The sequence below is a fragment of the Somniosus microcephalus genome, chromosome 6 (assembly GCF_052327205.1).
Source record: "Somniosus microcephalus isolate GS21.2 chromosome 6, FLI_Smic_1.0, whole genome shotgun sequence".
NCBI lineage: Eukaryota > Metazoa > Chordata > Chondrichthyes > Squaliformes > Somniosidae > Somniosus > Somniosus microcephalus.
In genome coordinates, this window is record NC_140992.1 from 110,479,912 (window position 1) to 110,497,936 (window position 18,025).

At 46.3% G+C, this 18,025-nt stretch overlaps 1 protein-coding gene across 1 annotated transcript in view; it reads left to right on the plus strand.

The window, feature by feature from the left end:
• The window catches only part of LOC147115984 (diacylglycerol kinase delta-like), a 239,750-nt gene that overhangs the window by 185,979 nt on the left and 35,746 nt on the right, over nucleotides 1-18,025 (plus strand). The window lies entirely within an intron of this gene.

Here is an 18,025-nt window from a genome sequence, read left to right on the forward strand (position 1 = left end):
AGTTGGTCCGTTAGGATGGCTGGTATCTCTGTACCCTTGTCTATCAACCCACCCTGGGACGCAGTACTGGGGCTCCGTCTGATATCCTATCACATCTTGGGTGGGCTTTGGCTCTTCCTTTTTTATCACGTACTCAGTCTTGACCTTGACCTGGGGCTGACTCTCCTGACTCTTACTCTCTTTCCAATAATATTTCACTGCCTTGGCCATCTGGCTGGGACTATTCTCTGACCAGTCCATATTGTTAGTCTTAATTGCTTCAGACACCGAGGTTGGTAGACAATTTATCAGGATAGCACAGTATTGCGGCGAGTTTGCTCCGTTCCGGTAATTAGCATCTCCTGACTGACTCCGATATACCTCAGAGAATCTCTCTAGGAATTCCTCTGCTCCCTCGCCCTTCCGTGGTTTAGTATCCAACACCTTGGATATATCAATGGGTTTCTGCAGGGTGGTGGTTAAAGCAGTGAGTATGGCGCGTTCACGAGCAGCACTCTGTGCGTTTTGAGCCTCTAATGTGGCATGGTCCTCAAAGCCTAGGTTAACCAAAAACCTTGCATGTTCGGCGGGATTCAAGATCTGCTGTACTAACGCCCATAAGTCTCTTGATTCAGCATTATAGACAAGTATAGTAGTCCGGAGGAATTCTACAAACAAGGTGGGGGATTTCTTCCTATCTGGCATCCCAGCTAAGATAGCCATTATCTCGTTAGGTTTCCAGGGGTAGAAGATACCTATGGTCTGGGGGTTATCGGCGGCCACTGGAATATTTGCGTTAAAGGCAGGGTTAGGCATTTGTCTCACCGGCAACTGCCGGGGTGTCGGTTTATGTCTGGCGGGTCTCTCGGTATCAGATTCTGATTCCAGGGATGACAAGTCGTCTCCTGAATCTCCACTGTCAATGTCACTATGGTCCCGGCACTCTAAAAAGGACCTTAAAGCCTTGAGGGTACTCTGGCTCTGACTCTCTAGTCTCTGACTTTGAATTATCTGCCTTTGATTTCTCCGTTTTCGTGACCTTGATGGACTGGGTTGGGGTGGGGAGGGTGTCGTCGGGGGCCGATTATTCTTAGTCCTGAGTCGGGTGTAAAAGGCAACAGGGTCGGTATACTGGGGACCCGGTTGTTGGTCTCCCATCTGGACCGGCGGGGGATTATTTACTTGAACCGTGACTGACGGCGGCGGGGAAACGGCACTGGCAGATACTTGAGGTGTCGGCGCAGGGGTTTGTGCAGCTGGTACGGGTGCCACCGGGGGATAAATGTTAACGTACGGGGGGGAGGCGTGGGGAACAACCTGAGCCCTGTGATTCCATTCGTCCAAATCATCATCACCATCTCCCTCTGTCAAGGCAAGGCCAACCATTGGATTACGTAATCCACTCTTATCAGCCTTTCCAGGCTCGCTCGTGGTCTTTTCAGACTCCTGTTTTGAGCGTTTCTCATGAGCGCATTCCTTTTTCAATACCTCTATTGATTTGACTACCCCTCCCCCTGTAAGTGCTATTCCTAATTTTAAGGCATTATCCTGCCAACTTGCTAACAAGGAAGTTTCTTTCAGTTCCTGACAGTACTGTCTCCATAGGGCAATTAGTTCTTTGGCTGTGGTACCCCTGTTACTTTTCCAAATTAGTTCTTGAGCCTTTTTAGCGGCATCTAGATTCTTAGTTCCTCCTAGTGGCCATTGATCACTTCCTAATTTCTTATTCAATCCTCCCGACAACTGTCTAAGTTGCTTTGCTTTGTCAGGATGTTGTTCACAAAGGGTCTGTAAGGCGCTACCCGATTCAGTCGTGGTATCTAAACAGTTGCCCATCTTACTCCCCTTGTGAACTTTACACAGTCGCGTTTTAAACTTGTTCAGAGCCTAGGCGGGCCAAGTGATATACGAGGTCGACGCTCTTTACCTGACACAAGTGCTTATTTCTAAGTTTACACAGTTCCTAGTTATTCCCTCAGTACGTATACTGACCCTCAGTGATATCCGATCACTGACCCTCAGTGATATACCCTCAGTGATATCCGATCACTGACCCTCAGTGATATCCGATCACTGACCCTCAGTGATATCCGATCACTGACCTAATCACCTATCCCTTCCAGTATTCGCCAGACTGACCTGGATCTCGGCGGGACACCACACGGGAGTTAGCGATTGGCCGACTCGTCGTCAGACTGGCAGAATCAGAGGAAAACTCTCGGTGACTGTCCGTTGAGATCCCACTTCTGACACCAAATGATAGAACGGATTCTTTTACCCTCAGTCTGGTTCAGTAATCACTGAGTCGAATGCAACTGGAGAATTCAAACGATTTATTTTCCGCGGAGTCTTACTCTGAAATGTCGGCACCGACTCCTGCAAGAGTCTGACGAACCCAACAGAGCAAGCAATTTGTCATACAGTGTGCTACATTATTATACTTGCATTTGAGAAGACATTAACACCTCGTACATTCCTGCACCAATCCTGAGCTGTGCACGTATACATTTAATTTGATTTCCTGGCCTGGCAGTTTGAAATAAAGAAGTCACATTTAACTGAATGGGTTACAGCTAAGTAAATATCCTGGTAATGTGTTCACGATCACCTAAACATTATGGTAATGCGTTTGCAATCATGGTAATGCGTTTTCTGATCGCCTATTGTCTGTATAACTTCTGCACGCTGCCTTACATTGTTCCTACCAGCAAGGTGTGACATTGTGGGCGCCAGCCATATTAGCAGCCAAAGATCAGTTTAGCCTTTTTATTTTACTTCTTGCTGCCTTCACAGTTTCTTCTTTCTATTTCCTTGACCTTGGTATTCTCAGGGTCTGACTAAGGCTCTGTACAACTGTCTTTCTTGGATCCAAAATAGAAGACCTTACACTTCCTCACATCAGAGAACATTCCCTTTATCCCTACTCTCTGTGATAAAAAATAATAACTTCCGGGAAGTTATGTCATCACTTCCTGTGAACTATGAACTGTGTACATACCTCACTTCCTGTCATATGTCACTTCCGGTTGGACTGGTATAAATACTGGTCTGTTCAGTATTGTAAGAGGCTTCTACCAGAGGCATGGTAAAGACCTCTCTTGTATATAGTGTGTTTATAAGTTACTTAAAGCTTACTTTAAAGTTACTTGATGGTAAGTCTCCTTTTTCTTACATCAATTTAAGTAACTTAGTATTTACACTGACAAATACTAGACCTTCAGACAAACTCGGAAGTTAAGGATCCAGGGAACCACCCATCATGGAGAAAATCCTTAGACCTATTCGTCTGGACTTGGACCCGAATACACCAGCAGCTGGCAGGGTATGGAAGCATTGGTATCGTACTTTTGAGAATTTTCTGGATGAATGTAAAGCGGATGCTCCTGCTAAATTGAAGATACTTGTCAATTATGTGACCCCAAAAGTGTTCGAATATGTTGATGAATGGGATAATTACGAAGAGGTGATTCGGGCACTTAAGAAACTGTATGCGAAGACCCCAAATGAGGTCTATGCTAGACATCTACTGGCCACAGCCCGACAAGGGCCAGGGGAATCAATTGACGAATTCCTGCAAGAACTTCGCAGGCTCAGCGTAGATTGTAACTTTCAGGCAGCCTCAGCTGAGCTGTACCGCCAAGAAATGATTCGTGATGCTTTCATCTGCGGGATTGCCTCTCCATTTATACGCCAGCGTCTACTAGAAAGTAAAACACTTGAGCTACAAAAAGCTTTTGACCTAGCTTGTTCACTGGATTTGGCAAAGAGAAATGCAGACCTCTATCAGCTGCCCAGATCTCGATCTGCTGCTGTAGCTGCAACCAGACAATTCAAGCGGTCTCAGGTGAACCCTATCATGGGGGAATCTAATTCTGATAATTCTGATGAAGAAGAGGAGGACGACCCCACTTTAGCAGCCTCTTGGCAATCTAGGAAGGAATGCTTCTTTTGTGGAGATGCTTTTCACCCTAGGAAAACCTGCCCTGCTCGCAATGCAATCTGCAGTTATTGCGGGAAAAAAGGACACTTTGCTAAAGTTTGCCTATCAAGGGCCTCTACGAGGGCCAATCCAGCTAAGGCCTACCGAACTGCCCCAGCTAGGACCTATCAAGCTTCCTCTCGAGGTCTCTCCCGAAGAAGCACACCGAGAGTTTTAGCCACTCTCTGTGCAACGACACCAATTACAGCTGCTTGCCCACAGAACCTGTCTCATGCAGCCACAAAAATTTCAATTAAAGGGCATACCTTAGATGCCTTAATTGACTCAGGAAGTACTGATAGTTTCATTAAGGAACAGATTGTTGCGAAATTGAAACTACATGTCTTCCCATCGGACCAGGCAATTGCGATGGCCCAGTCATCACTTAATACCAGAATCTCCGGCTTTTGTGTTGTTGATATGACACTTCATGGTCGTATGTATCCCTCCACCCGACTTTCGGTGCTCAAGGACTTATGTAGTGATCTCCTCTTAGGGCTGGACTTCCAAAAACAGCATAAGAAACTCACCATTGAGTTTGGTGGATCCAAACCCGGACTTACTATTTCTAATATACCGTCTAAATTACCATTTTGTGCATTATCAGCAGCTTCACTTGATGAACCCTCATTATTTGCCAGTATTCCGCCTCAATGCGAACCGATAATAACGAAATCGCGGCGCTTTAATCAGGAAGACCAATCTTTTATTGTGGCTGAAATCTCTCGACTTCTAGCAGAGGATATCATTGAACCATGTTCGTCGCCCTGGCGGGCTCAAGTCGTCATTGTCAAGAACCCTCTAAAACCACACAAACAGCGACTATGCATCGATTATTCGCAAACCATCAATCAATATACCGACTTGGACGCCTACCCATTGCCACGCATTGATGATATGGTTAATAAACTGGCCGAATACAAAGTGTTCTCAACTTACGATTTAAAAAGTGCCTATCATCAGTTACCCTTGAAGGTCTCAGATAAGCAGTACACAGCCTTTGAGGCTAATGGACGGCTGTACCAATTTCGCCGCCTCCCATTCGGGGTTACTAATGGAGTGGCTGTCTTTCAACGGGCAATGGATGGCCTGGTTAAGCAGGAAAACCTAAGGGACACTTTTCCCTATCTTGATAACATTACCATTGCAGGTCACGATCAACAGGAACACGACTCCAACCTCCAAAAATTTCGGGATGCCCTCCATCGCCGTAATTTGACCATGAATGAATCCAAATCTGTTGAGTCGCAACCGACCATCAACATCCTTGGCTACTGCGTAGGCAATGGTATCATTAAGCCAGACCCAGAAAGACTTCGCCCGCTCCAAGAGCTCCCGTCACCTAAGAATCCGGCTTCTTTACGTCGGGCTCTCGGTCTGTTTGCATACTACGCTAAATGGATTCCTCATTTTTCGGACAAAATCCAACCCTTGCTGCATGCTAGATCATTTCCACTGGGAACAGCGGCTGTTGCAGCCTTTAACCTTCTCAAAAAACAGTTGGAGAAAGCGGCTCTTCACTCCATTGATGAGAATCTCCCTTTCGTGGTTGAATGTGATGCCTCGGAGGTGGCGATCTCGGCTACTCTGAATCAGGAAGGTCGTCCTGTAGCATTTATGTCCAGGACCTTACAAGGTGCCGAGCTACATTATCCTCCGGTTGAGAAAGAAGCCACAGCCATCATAGAGGCAGTACGGAAGTGGAACCATTTTCTAGCTCGCCAGCACTTTACATTGATCACGGACCAACGATCAGTCGCCTTCATGCTCGATAATCGAAAACGAACCAAAATTAAGAATAATAAAATACAACTTTGGAGGATGGAACTGGCCTCTTTTGGTTATACCATTCTCTATCGGCCTGGCAAGGAGAATGTGGCCCCGGACACCCTCACACGGGCATTCTGCTCCACTATGTCATCCTCCACTCTCATGGATGTCCACAATGGTTTGTGTCATCCTGGCGTTACGCGCATGCTACATTTCGTACGATCACGGAATCTCCCTTTTTCCACTGGAGATGTAAAGAAAATATGCTCAGAATGCCGGCTTTGTGCGGAATTAAAACCTCAGTTCTTCCGCCCCTCAGATGGTATACTCATACATGCAACCCAACCGATGCAACGACTTAGCATCGATTTTAAGGGCCCAGTGCCCTCTTCAACTCGGAACACATATTTGCTCACCATGATCGACGAATATTCACGTTTTCCGTTTGCCTTCCCCTGCTCCAATATGCTGGCGTCCACAGTAATCTGCTGCCTTGAGCAGGTATTTTCTCTCTGTGGCATGCCGGCTTATATTCACTCAGATCGGGGTCCATCCTTTATGTCAAGGGAACTCAAGGACTACCTCTCAGGACGGGGAATTGCTACAAGCAAAACAACACCATACCATCCCATCGGAAATGGGCAGGTAGAGAGGTATAACGGTATCATCTGGAATTCCGTACGTCTCGCTTTAAGATCTCGGGGCCTACCAGACCAGCAATGGGAAACAGTGCTTCCGGATGCATTGCACTCTATACGGTCCCTGCTTTCTACAGCCACAAATACTACACCTCATGAGCGGTTCTTTGGATTCCAGCGTCGCTCATCTCATGGGACATCACTCCCGTCATGGCTAACTACTCCTGGACCTGTATTACTCCGAAGATACGTTCGGACGTCTAAAAATGACCCTCTTGTAGACGAGGTCGAACTAACCGATGCCAACCCCACCTATGCAAACATACGATATTCCGACGGCCGAGAATCTACCGTATCATTACGGGATCTGGCTCCCTGCCCACCAGGACCTAGTGGGACAGCGGGTGATGGCATTTCACCAGGAAACTCTTGGGACCTATCGGGTACCCCTCTCCAGGATCCTGATCGGACACCAACTAGCTTGGTGCCGGTAGAACCCCGTGCTCAAGGTTGCGACCCTCCCAGTACCGCGCATGAAAGTACTGATCCGCCACAGACCAGCTCTGCACCTCCCTCTGAACAGAGGCAGTCCGACTTTGAACCTATTGGGGCTCGTACTCGAAGCCATGATCTCCCCGACCCTTCACAGGGCAATCCAGGCCACACAGACTCTGACCAATGGCCAACCGCATGTAAGCGGACCAGCGACCCTCTACGACGGGAATCCAAACGGGTGCGACTCTTCCTTGTTCGGCGGCTGCGGACCAAAAGGTAGACCACAGCCTCCTAATCCTGCAGGAGGGAAGAATGTGATAAAAATAATAACTTCCGGGAAGTTATGTCATCACTTCCTGTGAACTATGAACTGTGTACATACCTCACTTTCTGTCATATGTCACTTCCTGTTGGACTGGTATAAATACTGGTCTGTTCAGTATTGTAAGAGGCTTCTACCAGAGGCATGGTAAAGACCTCTCTTGTATATAGTGTGTTTATAAGTTACTTAAAGCTTACTTTAAAGTTACTTGATGGTAAGTCTCCTTTTTCTTACATCACTCTCTCTGTTTCCTACCTCTAAACAATAACCAAGCCATGTCTTAAGGTAACCTCCAATTCCGTGTACTTACAAGTTAAGAACGAGGCAGCGAGGCAGAGGGGTTGAGGGAGGCCTGAGGCAACTGAAGAGAACGCCGCCAATGGTGCGGCAAGGGAAGGGGGTTGCATTGCATGCGGAAGTGGATGTAGGATTGGAGGAGATTGCAGAGATATGGTGAGGTGAAGCCTAGGAGGGATTTGAAGTTAAGAGCGAGGATTTTAAATTCCGTGTGTTGGTGATAAGGGAGCCAGTGTCAGTCAGGGATGATGGGCAAACTGGACTGAAGTTGATATTTACTGTAATATTATTTTAACAATATTCTCACCTGTGTACTGAAAACTGAAAAAGCTGTCTGGCCCAGGGAGACTGTCATTTCCCTGGACCAGACTTTTTTGGCATTCAAAGGGTTAATACTTGTCCTGGAACTTGGAATGCACATATTTCTGGCTTGCATGGGAGAACCAGCCTTTATGGTCTAAGATCATATGAACATAAGAAAAAGGAGCAGGAGTAGGCCATTTGGCCCCTCGAGTCTGCTCCGCCATTCAATAAGACCATGGCTGATTTGATCTTGGCCTCAACTCCACTTTTCTGCCTGTTCCCCATAACCCTTGACTCCCCTGTAGTTCAAAAATCTGTCAATCTCAGCCTTGAATATATTCAATGACCCAGCCTCCACAGCTCTCTGGGGTAGAGAATTCCAAAGATTCACGACCCTCAGAGAAGAAATTCCTCCTCATCTCTGCCTTAAATGGGTGACCCCTTATTCTGAAACTATGCCCCCTAGTTCTAGATTCCCCCATGAGGGGAAACATTCTCTCAGCATCTACCGTCAAGCCCCCTCAGAATCTTATATGTTTCAGTAAGATCACCTCCCATTCTTCTAAACTCCAATGAGTATAGGCCCAACCTGCTCAACCTTTCTTCATAAGACAACGCTCCCATCCCAGGAATCAACCTTCTCTGAACTGCCTCCAATGCAAGTACAGTACTGTATATCTGTCCCTCCTTAAATAAGACCAAAACTGTACGCAGTACTCCAGGTGTGGTCTCACCAGCGACCTGTACAGTTGTAGCAAGACTTCCCTACTTTTATACTCCATCCCCCTTGCAATAAAGGCCAACATTCCATTTGCCTTCCTAATTACTTGCTGTACCTGCATGCTAACTTTTTGTGTTTCATGTATGAGGACACACAGATCCCTCTGTACCGCAGCATTCTGTAGTCTCTCTCCATTTAAATAATACTGTATTTTGTTTTTCTATTCTTCCTACCAAAGTGGATAACCTCACATGTTCCCACATTATACTCCATTTGCCAAAGTTTTGCCCACTCACTTAACATATCTAGATCCCTTTGCAGACTCTTTGTGTACTCCTCACAACTTGCTTCCCCACCTATCTTTGTATTGTCAGCAAATTTGGCTACAGTACTCTTAGTCCCTTCATCCAAGTCATTAATATAGATTGTAAATAGTTGAGGCCCCAGCACTGATCCCTATGGCGCCCCACTAGTTACGGGTTGTCAACCTGAAAAGGACCCATTTATCCCGACTTTCTGTTTTCTGTTAGTTAGCCAATCCTCTATCCAATCTAATATATTACCCCCAACACCATGAGCTCTTATCTTGTGCAGTAACCTTTTATGTGGCACCTTATCGAATGCCTTTTGGAAATCCAAATACACTGCATCTACTGGTTCCCCTTTATCCACCCTGCTCGTTACATCCTCAAAGAACTCTAATAAATTTGTCAAACACGATTTCCCTTTCTTAAAACCATGTTGACTCTGCTTGATTGTATTATGATTTTCTAAATGTCCTGCTACTACTTTCTTAATAATGGATTCCAGCATTTTCCCAATGACAGATGTTAGGCTAACTGGCCTATAGTTTCCTGCTTTCTGTCTCCCTCCTTTCTTGAATAGGGGCGTTGCATTTGCAGTTTTCCAATCCGTTGTGACCTTTCCAGAGTCTAGGGAATTTTGGAAGATTATAACCAATGCATGCACTATCTCTGCAGCCACTCTTTTAAGACCCTAGGATGCAGGCCATCAGGTCCGGAGGACTTGTCAGCCTTTAGTCCCATTAGTTTGCTCTAGTGATCGTGATTGTTTTAAGTTCCTCCCTCCCTGTTGCCCCTTGACTTTCTGCTATTATTGGGATGCTTTTAGTGTCTTCTACCGTGAAGACAGATACAAAATATTTGTTCAAAGTTTCTGCCATTTCCTTGTTTCCCATTATTAATTTTCCAGTCTCGTCCTCTAAGGGACCAATGTTTACTTTAGCTACTCTCTTTTTATATACTTGTAGAAGCTCTTAATGTCTGTTTTTATGTTTCTTGCTTGTTTACTCTCATAATCAATTTTCTCCCTCTTTTTTTAGTCATCCTTTGCAAGTTTCTAAATTTTTCCCAATCTTCTGGCCTACCACTAATCTTCACAACATTGTATGCCTTTTCTTTCAATTTGATATCCTCCTTAACCTCCTTAGTAAGCCACGGACAGTTCATCCTTCTCATGGAGTCTTTTTTTCTCACTGGAATATATCTTTGTTGAGAGTTATGAAATATCTCCTTAAAAGTCTGCCGCTGCTTATCTACCGTCTTATCTTTTAATCTATTTTCCCAGTCCACTTTAGCTAACTCTGTCTTCATGCCCTTGTAATTGCCTTTATTTAAGTTTAAGACACTAGTTTCAGACCCAAGTTTTTCACATTCAGTTTATCATGTTATGCTCACTCTTCCCTTGAGGATCCTTTGCTATGAGATCAATTAATCCTTTCTCATTACACATTACCAGATCTAAAATTGCCTGTTCCCTGGTTGGTTCCACAACGTATTGTTCTAAGAAACTGTCCTGAATACACTCTATGAACTCGTCCTCAAGGCATACCTTTGCCAATTTGATTTGTCCAATCTATATGAAGATTAAAATCGCCCACGATTATTGCAGTACCTTTCTTACAAGCCCCCATTATTTCTTGATTTATACTCTGTCCTATAGTGTAGCTACTGTTAGGGGGCCTATAGACTACTCCCACCAGTGACTTCTTTCCCATATTATTTCTTATCTCCACCCAAACTAATTCTGCATCTTGTTCTTTCGAGCCAAGATAATTTCTCATTACTGCACTGATCTCATCCTTTATTAACAGAGATACCCTACCTCCTTTTCCTATCTGCCTATCCTTCCGAAATGTCAAATACCCCTGAATATTCAGTTCCCAGCCTTGGTCACCTTGCAGCCACATCTCTGTAATGGCTATCAGATCATACCCATTTATTTCTATTTGTGCCGTCAATTCATTTATCTTGTTACGAATGCTGCATGCATTCAGATAAAGAGCCTTTTTGTCTTTTTACCATTTTTCTCTACTCTGACCCTATTTGCTAGTGCACTCTTATGCTTGTATGCTCTGTCCCTTCCTGTCACACTCTGGTTATCATTACCCCTATCGCTACCCTGCATTATTGCCTTGTCCTTTCTCTTTAACTTTCTAAGTTTCCCCTCACCTGAACTCTCCCCACCACTATTTAGTTTAAAGCCCTATCTACAGCCCTAGTTATTCAATTCGCCAGGACACTGGTCCCAGCACGGTTCAAGTGAAGCCCGTCCCAACAGAACAGCTCCCTCTTTCCCCAGTACTGGTGCCAGTGCCCCATGAATTGAATTCCATTTCACCCACACCAGTCCTTGAGCCATGCATTCAGCTCTCTGATCTTATTGACTTTAGCCAATTTGCTCGTGGCTCGGGTAGTAATCCAGAGATTATTACCTTTGCGGTTCTGCTTTTTAATTTAGACCCTGCTCATACTCCCTCAGCAGAACCTCTTAGTCCTACCTTCTTCTTCTTAGGTAGTCCCTCGGAACCGAGGATGACTTGCTTCCACATTAAAAATGAGCTCGCATGTGACTGATTAGTCCAATGTGGGACCTACAGTCTCTGTCACAGGTGGGGCAGACGGTGGTTGAAGGGGCGGGTGGGTGGGGTGCTTGGGTTGACGTGCGCTCCTTGCGCTTGGCTTCCGCTTGCTCCCGGCGAAGAGACTCGAGGAGTTTGGCGCCTTCCCGGATGCTTCTCCTCCACTTTGTGCGGTCTTGGGCCAGGGATTCCCAGGTGTCGGTGGGAATGTTACAGTTTTTCAAGGCGGCTTTGAGGGTGTCCTTGAAGTGTTTCCTCTGCCCACCTGGGGCTCTCTTGCCGTGCCGGAGCTCTGAGTAGAGCACTTGTTTTGGGAGTCTCGTATCGGGCATGCGGACAATGTGACCCGTCCATCGGAGCTGATTGAGCGTGGTCAGAGATTTGATGCTGGGGATGTTGGCCTGAGCAAGAACACTGACGTTGGTGCGCTTATCCTGCCAATGGATTTGCAGGATCTTGTGGAGGCAGCGTTGGTGGTACCTCTCCAGTGCTTTGAGGTGCCTGCTGTACATGTCCTACCTACGTCGTTGGTACCTACGTGGATCACGATAACTGGATCCTTCCCGTTCCACTCCAGCCCCGAGGAGATGTCCTTAACCCTTGCACCAGGCAGGCAACACAGCCTTCGGGATTCACGCTCTCGGCTGCAGAGAACAGTACATATCCCCTTAATTATACTGTCCCCTACCACTACTACATTTCTTTTTACTCCCCCAACTTGAATGGCCCCCTGTACCACGGTACTGTGGTCATTTTGCCTCATCCTCCCTGCAGTCCCTGCTCTCGTCCACGCAGGCTGCAAGAACCTCGTACCTGTTGGACAAGTGCAAGAGCTGAGGCTCCTCCAATGCTACCTTCTGGATCCCCATACCTGCCTCACTTGTAGTCACACCCTCCTGTCCCTGACCACAGACCAAATCTGAAGCATTTAACCTAAGGGGTGTGACTGCCTCCTGGAACAAAGTGTCCAGGTAACTTTTTCCCTCCTGATGTATCGCAGTGTCCGAAGCTTGGGCTCCAGCTCATCAACTCTGAGCCGAAGTTCCTCGAGCTGCAGACACTTACTGCAGATGTGGTTGCTGTGGATCACACTGAGGTCCACCAGCTCCCACATGCTACAGCTGCAACACATCACCTGCCCTGCCATCTCTATTGTATTTTATTTAACTAATTAGGTTTTCAAGTTTTGAAATATTCAATTGTCCATTCATAGTTTTTAATCTAGGTAATAACCTTGTTTAGTTTATTAAATTTAGTTATATGCTTTAGGTCTTTGCTGTAACTTAGCCCACAGTCCTAATTTAACCCTAGTTGTTTACATTTTTTTAATGTATCAAGCAGCACCTCTTACCCCCACCTCACCGAATTCCCTCACTCACCAAATTCCCAAGTTTAGTACTCTGTAGAAGAAGTGCTCCATAGAACTGGACTCCGTGCTACTTATCTCCCCTCTCATGTTCTTGTGGGGCTCAGTAACAGTATTTCATATTGGGTGGTCACGTTGTAAAGGATTTACTGACTGACCAGAACTTTGATCAGCCCACAGTATCATACAAAAGGTTTTAATCCCATTGTCCCACTGTAGTTCACAGTTGCATATTCGATTACTATTCGGACCTTCATAGTGAGTAGCCGAGCCATACAGGCCACGAAGGCCTGATCTCAGCTGGATGTCACCTGGGGCACTATAATTGGTCCTAGCATCCCTGGGTTAGAAGGAGGAAATCATCCACGATTCCTACTCCTAGGAATGAATTTATCAGGCTCTAACTATTGTCATTAGGCAGTGGCACAGTCCCATGGAACTGAAAGCAGCAAACACAGCACCAATATTGAAACGGGCAGCAAATCTGTGCTAGGTTACAACAGACACTATCACCAGTAACTGGCAAGATATTGGAGACTATTCTGTGGGGCAGGCTGGAGGAAAACCTAACAGCCTAACTGGATTTAGAATCGGGAAAGCTTAGATGATTATCCTCTTTGATTTCCACAAGGGTATTATAGATAGCACAGGTAGTGGACTACCCCATCATGTACCCGACTGGACTGTGACAAAGTTTTAGATAAAATTCCACATGAAGGACGACTAATTAAACTAAAACCCACAGGAATCCAGAGTAGAACAAGTGGGACTCATTTAAGAACATAAGAAATAGGAGCAGGAGTAGGCCAGTCGGCCCCTCGAGCCTGCTCCGCCATTCAATAAGATCATGGCTGATCTGATCCTAACCGCCAATCTACTATCACAGAACCATCTCCTGAATCTAACAGAATTAGACACACGAAATAGGAGCAGGATCAGGCTACACGGCCCCTGGGTCCGCTCCGCTACCCACAGGGCCATGACCGATCCGAACCTAGACTCATGTCCAAATTCCTGCTCGCTCCCCGTAACCCTTAATTCCCTTTACTTCTAGGAAACTGTCTATTTCTGTTTTAAATTTATGTAATGATGTAGCTTCTACAGCTTTTTGGGGCAGCATATTCCATGGACCTACCACCCTCTGAGTGAAGTAGTTCCTCCTCATCTCAGTTTTGAAAGAGCAGCCCCTTATTCTAAGATCATGCCCCCTAGTTCTAGTTTCACCCATCATCGGGAACATCCTCCCCGCATCCACCCGATCCAACCCCTTCACAATCTTATATGTTTCAATAAGATCGCCTCTCATTCTTCTGAACTCCAATGAGTAGAGTCCCAATCTACTCAACCTCTCCTCATATGTCCATCCCCTCATCCCCGGGATTAACCGAGTGAACCTTCTTTGTACTGACTCGAGAGCAAGTATGTCTTTTCTTAAGTATGGACACCAAAACTGTACGCAGTATTCCAGGTGCGGCCTCACCAATACCTTGTACAACTGAAGCAATACCTCCCTATTTTTATATTCTATCCCCCTAGCAATGAAAGCCAACATTCCATTGGCCTTCTTAATCACTTGCTGCACCTGAATACTAACCTTTTGAGTTTCGTGCACCAGGACCCCCAGATCCCTTTGTACTTCAGTACTTTCCAGTTTCTTGCCATTAAGATAATAACTTGCTCTACGATTTTTCCTGCCAAAGTGCATAACCTCACACTTTCCAGTATTGTATTCCATCTGCCAAATCTCTGCCCACTTACTTAGCCTGTCGATGTCCCCTCGCAGGTTTTTTATGTCCTCCTCACTCACTACTTTCCCTCCCATCTCAGTAACATCTGCAAACTTTGATATGTTACACTCGGTCCCCTCCTCCAAATCGTTAATATAGATTGTAAAGAGTTGGGGACCCAGCACTGATCCCTGCGGAACACCACTAGTTACTGATTGCCAGTCTGAGAATGAACCATTTATCCCAACTCTCTGCCTTCTGTTAGATAGCCAATCCTCTATCCATGCCAGAATATTACCCCCAATCCCGTGATTTTTTATCTTAATTTAGAAGTTGCTTAAAAATGGGAGCACCCATGAAAGGAGGAGTATCAGACTTGGGGGAGATGTTGAGTGGAATTCCCAGGGATCAGTGTTATAGTGGGAGAGGGGCTAAGTGCAGTGCCATGGAATGTCAGATTGGATGAGCTACTGAGTGGAGTCTCGTGGGGGGTCAGACTGGGTTAGGTTCTGAATAGAGCCCTGCAGAGGTCAAGGTCGGATTGGGAGAGGTACTGAGTGCAGTCCCGAGGGGTTCAATGCAAAATTGGGAGAGGTGCTACGTGTGGTACTATAGGGCTCCGTGCTTGGACCCTTGGGGGGAGAACTTCAGTATCACCCCGTTTGGGGCACAATTATCGGCCGGGCGCAAGGTTTAGCGCCTGGCGCTAATTATTGCCTCCGACTGCAAACTTGGCCTCTATCGTCCCTGGAGGTAATTTGAGCACTAAATCAGGCGCTACATACCTCTCTTAAGGCGCTAACGCCGAGGAGCGAGGCGCTACCTCAGAGCGCTGGCAAAGCTCATGTGATGTCAGTCAGCAATGGAACACAGACAGACTGGCGCCAGCCAGTTCTTAAAGGGGAGGGTCGATCTTGCTCTCCAGCCACACCCTGCTCATTGCAGCCTTGAATCTCGGCCTGGGGAGACCTGTACATCAATTCTGCTGGAAAGAACAATGGAGGGGCCCAGGGAAAGAGCTCAGAGTGCAGCCCCCATAGTCTCTTCCAAATCGATGCAATGAAGGTCAAATCAAAATGAACCTGCATAGTGCTGCTCAGTACCCAAAACTCCTTCACCCAGCTTTGAATCTCTCCAGAAGTCAGTCTCTCGCAGAATGCGTGGTGCAAAAATGTCGCCAACAATAAAAGGCAGGAAGCGGCCGCCTTTAAATAGCGCTCCCCCAGTCTCTTCCCGACTGCAAAATGTTCCCCTCTACCCTCTAGAGGCAGGCGGAAAGGCAGGGGGCGCCACTCAATATCCGTACCGGGGCAATGTACGCTCGACTGACGTCAGGATCTGCGGGCACAGGAGATCGTGGCGGTAGTGTTTAGCGCCGCTGCAAAATGTCTGGTCAATTTTGCAAGCGGTACAAACATCGCCGCGCCCAGGCGCTAGTTGCTTTGCGCCGCTCTTAGGGCGCTAATGGGAGGCGCTAATCAACCGAATATTTCTCCCTTGTTTAACATCTAAATTTATGTGGATCCCGAAACCAATTGTAAGCTTGTCAGAGTTGCTGATGGGACTAAAATAAGTACAGTATAATATCTGCATACTGTATATATTAATGACTTGGACTTGGGTGTACAGGGCACAATTTCTGAATTTGCAGATGACACACAACTTGGAAGTATAGTGAACAGTGAGGAGGATAGTGATAGACTTCAAGAGGGCATAGACAGGCTGGTGAAATGGGCAGATGAAATTTAACGCAGAAAAGTGCAAAGTGATACATTTTGGTAGGAAGAACAAGGAGAGGCAATATAAACTAAAGGGTATAATTCTGAAGGGGGTGCATGAACAGAGAGACCTGGGGGTGTATGTGCACAAATCGTTGAAGGTGGCACGGCAGGTTGAGATAGCGGTTAAAAATGCATACGGGATCTTGGGCTTCATAAACAGAGGCATAGAGTAGAAAAGCAAGGAAGTTATGATGAGCCTTTATAAAACACTGGACCGACCTCAACTAGAGTATTGTGTCCAATTCTGGGCACCGCACTTCAGGAAAGATGTGAAGGCCTTAGAGAGGGTGCAGAAAAGATTTACAAGACTGGTTTCAGGGATGAGGGACTTAAGTTACATGGATAGACTGGAAAAGCTGGGGTTGTTCTCCTTAGAGCAGAGAAGGTTGAGAAGAGATTTGATGGAGGTGTTCAAAATCATGAGTCTAGACAGAGTAGATAAAAAGAAACTGTTCCCATTGGCGGAAGGGTCAAGAACCAGAAGACACAGATTCAAGGTGATTGGCAGAAGAACCAAAGGCAACATGAAGAAAAACTTTTTTACGCAGCGAATGGTTAGGATCTGGAATGCACTGCCTGATTGGGTGGTGGAGGCAGATTCAATCGTGGCTTTCAAAAGGGAATTGGATAAGTACCTGAGGAAAGAATTTACAGGGCTACAGGGAAAGGGCGGGGGAGTGGGACTAGCTGAAGTGCTCTTGCAGAGAGCCGGCACGGGCTCGACAGGCCAAATGGTCCCCTTCTGTACTGTAACCATTCTATGATTCTACAGTAGAGATGGAAGATGCAGTTAATGATTATAGAAGGATTAGGCAGGTAAATGATAATGTTTAATATTGACATTTGTACATTATTGCACAATGGGTTAAAATGTGCAACATTCGTATACAATGGAACTTAAACTAATACAGAGAGACTTCGAAAGCCAGTGATGGTAGACTTGATACTGTACATGTCCAATAAATGTAGATGAGCAACTAGAATGCTAGTAGAGTGCTGGGAGACTTTTTTTTGAATGTTTAATTAGTTTTTATGGAATGTGGGTGTCGCTGGCAAGGCCAGCATTTATTGCCCATCCCTAATTGCTCTTCAGAAGGTGGTGCTGAGCCACCGCCTTGAACCGCTGCAGTCCGTGTGCTGAAGGTACTCCCACAGTGCTGTTAGGTAGGGAGTTCCAGGATTTTGACCCAGCGACAATGAAGGATCGGCGATATACTTCTAAGTCAGGATGGTGTGTAACTTGGAGGTGGTGGTGTTCCCATGCGCCTGCTGCCCTTGTCCTTCTAGGTGGAAGAGGTTGCAGGTTTGGGAGCTGCTGCCAAAGAAGCCTTGGCAAGTTGCTGCAGTGTATCTTGTAGATGGTACACACTGCAGCCATGGTACGCCAGTGGTGGAGGGAGTGAATGTTTAAGGTGGTGGATGGGGTGCCAATCAATCGGGCTGCTTTGTCCTGTATGGTGTCGAGCTTCTTGATTGTTGTTGGAGCTGCACTTATCCAGGCAAGTGGAAATTATTCTATCACACTCCTTACCTGTGCCTTGTAGATGGTAGAAAGGCTTTGGGGAGTCAGGAGGTGAGACACTCGCCGCAGAATACCTAGCCTCTGACCTGCTCTTGTTGCCACAGTATTTATGTGGCTGGTCCAGTTAAGGTTCTGGTCAATGGTGACCCCCAGGATGTTGATGGTGGGGGATTCGGCGATGGTAATGCCGTTGAATGTCAAGGGGCGGTGTTTAGACTCTCGCTTGTTGGAGATAGTCATTGCC